This window comes from Scardinius erythrophthalmus (assembly GCF_964197995.2).
Source record: "Scardinius erythrophthalmus genome assembly, chromosome: 16".
Classification (NCBI taxonomy): Eukaryota; Metazoa; Chordata; class Actinopteri; order Cypriniformes; family Leuciscidae; genus Scardinius; species Scardinius erythrophthalmus.
In genome coordinates this window covers 13819452-13826562 of record NC_138236.1, presented here as the reverse complement: position 1 = coordinate 13826562, position 7111 = coordinate 13819452, and positions in this window count along the sequence as shown.

Genomic DNA, 7111 nt, shown 5'->3' with positions numbered 1-7111 from the left:
GAATGGCATATGAGATCACCTCAGGTCTCTTGCATCTCCATGAGAACAATTACATTCACAGGTTAGATTAATTAAATCTCTAACCCTAAAAGTGTTCAGGAACATGTGACTGACATTGACACACAGCATTTGTGAAAATGGAGAAAGGTAAAAAAAAATGTTGACACATTTGTCTATTTGTCTGTTTTTCTCCAGTGATTTGGCACTGAGGAACTGCCTCCTCACCTCAGATCTTACTGTTCGAATCGGAGACTATGGCCTCTCGCACAATCAATATAAGGTATTTAAACAATTACTAAACTGCATTTCACTTCAGAGACTTTATAGATCAGGTCCTCAATCAATCAATGTCTTAGGTTTTTTTAGTATAGAGGGTTTTTTTTCAGTTCACAATAGAAGATGATTTGTCAGTATTCTGAAAAGTATTTCATAGTGCTTAATCAGCATTTAGCTGCATAATGGTTTTAGAGCAACTTAGCCTCTTTTTTGAAACTTAGGTAATGTGGTTATTCATATTTAACACAAACAGGAGGATTACTATCTAACCCCAGAAAAACTGTGGATACCTCTCCGCTGGATTGCCCCTGAACTTCTGGAGGAGTTTCGTGGGAATCTGATTGTCACTGATCAAACCAAAACCAGCAATGTGTGGTATGAAAAATTATGAACAAATGTTTTTCTAATGGTATTTAAATGAAGGAATCCAATAATTGCTCAAAAGAAGAAAAAAATTAATAATGGAATTACATATTTTTAATTATAAAAAACAACATTTTCGGGATTTTGAGAATACATACAATACTATTCACGTTGACATTCTTCCTTCAAATGAAAACTGACAGGTCTCTGGGTGTTGTGATATGGGAGCTGTTTGAATTTGGAGCTCAGCCGCACAGACACCTGAGCGATGAAGAGGTCCTTACATTTGTCATAAGGGAACGACAGATTACTCTGGCTCAACCTCGCCTCAAACTCGCACATGCAGACTATTGGTCAGTATTTGTAATGGCTTTAATTAGATGGAGTTATATCTGTACTTAGATCTGGAATTCACCTACAAAATGTCTAATAATGTTTCATTGATGCAAAAATGACTCTTTTCCATTAAAAATATTCAAAAGTCCTTAAAACTAATGTATTTTGAGTGTATTTTGTCTTATAGTGTTGCTTCTCAAGTCAATATATCTTATTTATCTTGTTTTAAGAGTCTTGTTCTTTGGATTTTCTTGTTCTTTGTCTTCTATCTTGTTCTTTTATTTTAACAATAAAATGAGACAGAAATGCTCATTTAAAACAGTATTTGTAATCTAAAGAAAGTTGAATGTGTATTATACAATATGTCACAACTATATTTTTGCATGTTTCATTAGGTACGAGGTCATGCAGTCATGCTGGCTACCTTCATCCCAGCGGCCAACAGTCAGCGAAGTATTTCTCCTCCTCTCCTCACTCCTCGCCGCAGAACAGGGAAGCCAGAAGAGTTCTAGAAGGGATGAGGACGAGGAGGATTATGAGGAAGACAGTGGACAAGGAAGGAGAGGAGAGAGTGACGAATCATTTGAAAGACGATGGGATGCGCTCCGACCCCCAGCTTTCCAGTCAGCCGCACACAAACTTCTGAGGGAGCGAGAGTACGGGAGGGAGGATGGTTGCCATAGAGGAAATGGAAACTCCTTCCCTCTTTTGGACCCCGTGGACAATATGATCACTCCTACATCTGAGCTTGACGACATCCTTACTGTAACAGAGACCAGCAAAGGCTTAAACTTTGAATACTTCTGGGAAAAGGCCCATGGCAGGAGAGGCTACAAACCCCTTCCTCCACCTCAACCAATACCAACACCCAATTCTGGCCACAGGCAAACCTTGGACACACCCACTGTCGTCCCTGTGATCAGTGCCCGCAGCCCTTCCCTGGCCAGCGAGTATTACATTCGTCTGGAGGAGCATACTCCCCAGGATAAATCCCCTAGTCTAGGAAATGGGTGCTCGTCAAGAACAAATTCAGTGTGTCCTGGAGATCTGGAGCTGGTAGAGCTTCAAACAGGGGCTACTGGAAAAGACAGACCATCTTTCAGGCAGCAAGATGGCTTTAAAAGAGGAACCTCTCAGACTGTCCGATCTAGTGAGGTAAAGGTTTTGGTTCCAAACACTGGCTTGGTTGAGTTTAGTAAGGAGAGCTGTAACCGAGTGACAGATTATGCTGTTATAGACATTGGAGAAACAACCCAAAAGTTTTTTGGTCCTCAAGCACCCATTCTTCCACCTAAACCTCGTTCACTGTCCATGTCCTCTGGCAGCCATCTACACTCACGTCCACTGCCTGCTCCTCCACTAGGATACGTGAGAACATACGGGTTAGATGTGTACCCTGGATCCTCGTACCCAACCGGCAGAGTTGAGACCTCTGATTCTTTACTAATAAGTTCACTGTCGAAAGCCAACTTTGACCATTTGAGCTTAAATCGCACTCACCAGACACTGCCCCCATCTCCATCACACTCTCCTTCCATTCCACCATCTTCTGGTTGTCAGTCCCTGTTCCTCCAACCTCAAACCTGTCCTCCACCTCTTCCTCCCCACCATAGACTCCAAAAGGGTCAAAATTACTCATTGGAAATGCATTCCAGATACAATGCGATGCACTTACAAAGAGACCAACTAAGCTGTGACCGTACTGACGAAAAGGAGTTTGCTGACAGAGGCATGACACGATCTCAGTCTTTGTATAATTCAAGAGATGGTCCACATAAGTACATTACAGACAATGATCCCTACTCCAGAATGACTCGATCCCAATCCACAATTCCAAAAATTGAAAGAATATCATCCTCTAGCCCAGAGTTCTCAAAGGATGATGATGAAGAAGAAGAAGACGATGATGATGATGATGATGATTCAGCTTTCATGTCACCACACAGACCCACTAGTGGCACAACCATTCAGCACACCAACCTGGCTGATAAACCAGACCCAGCTACAACCGAGCTTTTCTCAAGGGGGATGAAGCGAACCCAATCCCGTCTCGCCACCATCCTCCCAGCCTTATGGAGGGAAGATGCAGTCATGCAACGAGAGCGAGTTGCAGCCGCTAGGAAATCTCCCATACATTTGTTTCTGACCGAGATCTCCAATGACTCTGTGGACATGAAGGATGGAGAAAGCTCATGGGCACGAGAAAGCGATGGAAAGAAAGACAAAGGAATGCGGCGATCCCAGTCTCTTGTCACAGAACTTGACTCATCCTCACAAGCTTGGGCCTCAGACAAAGACTTCCTGCCTGGATATGAAGGCAACGCCAAAAAGAGAGATTTATTCCTTACAGAGATTGAGACATCTGTGTCGGATTGTGAGGATGCATATGATGGCGAAGGTGGCACCCCTGTTTCAAGATTTGGAACTACACCTCATCCTTTTGCACATCACTCAAATTTGCCAACCTATGCAGAAGCTGAGGAGGCTTTCTCATCAGGGATGAATAAGTCTCATTCCCTGCTCTCTGAAATATCCAATGAGAGCGTTGAACCTGAGCCGAAAACAGGGGAAATGACAAGAGAGGAATTTTTAAAGGAGATTCAGTCTGCTGAAACATTTCTAACTGAAATCATTACAAGGCAACGTAAAAAGGAGGAGAGTGTGTCACCTGCTTTGTTGTCTCCTGAGTATGAGTCAATATGCATTGACCCAGAATCTTCTCAGACAATACAGTTTGAATCAGAAAGAGCAAGAGCAGGAAAACCACCAGGTGAAACAAAAGAAGCAATTTATGCTCAAGTCACCAAGCGGGCAAAACGGAGTGAAATAAAAGTTGCCATGCGCCCAGAAATTCCAGTACTGCAAATTGCATCTGAGTTACAAAATCTTGAATCAAGTCAGAAATTAACTCCAACTAGTTGCTTTACACCTGAAATACAGATAGAGAAGAGTTCCCTTATTGATTTTCCTTCCTCAGAAGTAATGCCTAAAAATGGGCCCCAATTGGAGCAGATATCTCCTGTTATAAAAAAAGATTCAAAAGAGTCTCAGAATCATGACCATATAAGTCAAGGTCCAGTAGAAACCAGGAATATACACAATGTTTATGGTTCACAATGTTGTGACAAAAATCAAATCACTGGTGATACGCAGATTAGAAGTGTAGATCAAAATGATTTAAAGGGCATGTTTGTTCAGGCAAAAGAGCAAATTCAGAAAAATGATTACAGTGTTTCACCTGGGGTTGATGTCATGGCATCAAATGTAACATTTGAAGAAGATGCACAAAATGAGGAACTGTCAGAACATCCAAAACAGATGCAGAAAGAATCAAACTCTCATGATCTTTCACAAAACAGAAGTTCAACAGGAGGCACAAGCTCTACGAAGGCAAGGGAATCCAGTTCAGATGTGAGTCAGCACTCCCCCACTGACAACAGACAGAACTTGGAAATGGAGACATCCTCTAAATCCCTTGAGCAAACCACTTTAACTGACAAGGAACCCAGTTCAAGGACCATGCGCCATGACAAAGACACAGAAATAGCAAATGAGAAAATACTTCCAAGTGACAATTCACTCTATTTGAATGAATCAGGCACAGATGCTTTTCACTCGCCTATGGTGCATGAACCCAACTCTGATCAATCATTGTCCACCATGACCCCCTCAGATTCTGTTTTGTCACCTTCGACCTCTAGTTCACTGGACTGCCTCACACCTGGAGACTCCTGCTTGGGTGGAGGAAGCAATGGATGGAGGGCCCTTGGAAGTGAAACACCACATCGGGATTCGGCCTACTTCTCAGACAGCGACTTGGATGGTGGAGAGGGTTTAGGCAGAAGAGGCACCGATATACTCGGCCTTTCTCGTTCAGGTGGTGTTAGAGCTGGAGAGCGAGGAATATTGATGGGAATTGAGGAAAAGATTGAGGATGAAAGACTACTGGAGCATTTTGAAAAGGAAGTGAAGATAAATCAGGACATACAAGAATTGTGGGTTTCAAATGATCCATCTGATATAGAGAAGGGTCTCATACAAGGTGCTGTCATCTCAGTAGATTCTCAGAGCGAATACAATGCTGAGTTTATTGCCAAGTTGTTCTCCGATGGAGAGGATGAGCCAAATAAAGGAGTTCCATTTAGCAACAGCTCCCTTAACTTCCAAAACTCATCTCTAGTTAAAAATAGTGAGCTGGTCATTTCTCACACTTTTTCAAAAGAAATAATGCTTCATGATTCAGGTGCTATTGATCTCACACTGCTTGCCCATATAGTCTCAGAGCCTCAAAAAAACATTTCTGGACCAGTTTGTCAAGAAAAACTCAATGAAGATTGTACATATTTGCAAACAGCTAAGTGTAAAGAGGCACGTTGTAAGTCACCTGATTTCCCAATTGGTGAACAGTCATCAGACAATAGTAAATCTAGGTTATCACGGTTTTACAGCTTACAGTCTGATTATTCTAAAGGCATCAGCAGCCCTGAGATAAACATAAAGCTCAGCAATGATGACACCAAATGTGACCTGACCCAGTTCATCTGGTCTGAGACAAACCCTGAAGGACATACAGGAGGGGAAAGGGGTGAGCTTGATATCCAAGACACAGATGCAAATGAACTAGGCTTGAGAAACCTCTCGTATTCAGAGGAGAGTGAGGATGAGCAGGCAAAGGAGAGGTCTGAAAGTCAGCTAGCTGTAGGGGAACTCTGTTTTACTATCAAGGAATCCTCTCAAAATGCTGCAGATGAAGAAGTCAGCAGTATGGAGCTCTCAAAAAATAAACGTTCTGATAAATTCAGCAGAGGTGCGTCAATGGGTCTTGAACTAAAGGAGAAGGAGTTGTGGAGCGCCCTTGAGGAAGATTACGGTACGGTGGAGACTGTGAGAGGGGAATTAAACTGCCAGACCTTTCAGCAGGGAGAACTTCACCTTTGGCCTGTGGAAAATGACCAGTGGGCTGCAGCCGAAGCTCAGACACCAGAAGTAGAGCTCGGATCAGAGCTCTTCCCGAGTTTTGGGAAAAAGGGGTGGGCAGCGGAGGAACACTTAATGATTAGTCATGAATTCTGGGAATCTGAAGCAAATGATGAGCTTGCAGATAGTGAGTCTCATCCCTCTGCTCAGAGAATATGTGAAGATGCATTTAATGATGAGAAGGTAGGACAGGCTGATTATCCACCACCTGAGAGGCTGATCCTGTCTGGTGAAGCAAAAGGAACTATATCACCTCAGCAAACACCTTTTGAAAGGCTGGACTTTCAGCAAGAGGAGAACATAGAAAATCCAGACATTGAAAATGTATCACCAGAGCACTACACTAGAAATATAAAGATGGAAGTTGAGAATCTGGAAAACCCAGAGCTGGAGGCCCCTGAACAACACAAAACTATTGAAATGATGATTGATACTCAGAATTCTGAGACGTGTTTACAAAATTATGTGGGAGGAAAATTGTTTAGTGATGAAGAAAATAAAGAGTTTGACAGTCATGAAAACATGGTAGGTGTAAGAGGTTGTACGACTCACTCTCCCTCATTTTCTATTACAAATGCTCCAACCAATGAGATGGAACTTCTGCAGTACCATAAAGAATCTCTTTCTAGTAACAAGAACAATGTACCAAGAGACCAAACCGAAGCTTCATGGGCGCCCGAGACTGAAGCAAGCAAAATGTTGGTTGCAGCCCTTGAAGACCATCAGACCTGCACAGTGGAGTTGGCTGATAATTCTCACATCATTTCAGTGTATCCAGAGTGTCACAGTATAGAAACCAGTAGACATGATGTTGACAGTAATCACTGTTCTGCCACGATCAGTGATGTATCTTTTGAAAAAGAAAGATCAGATTCTCCATCTTTCCCAAGTCTCACCATTAGCACTGATCCAGAGCCGTGTAAGATCCACAGTAGCAACGTTCAGTGCTCAGCCCCTGCACTGATTTCAATGGAGCTTTCAGAATGTGCTGGTTCTCCATATGCAGGAGTTGGTAAGTGTCAAGGTCCAAGTAGTTTCCCGAATACAGTACACCACATAGAAATCAAGACAAGTTCAAGTCTGTTCTGTTCCACAAATCAAACATCTACCAAAGGACATGAGGAGCCATTGGGATGTTCTGAGGATGCTAACTGTTTAG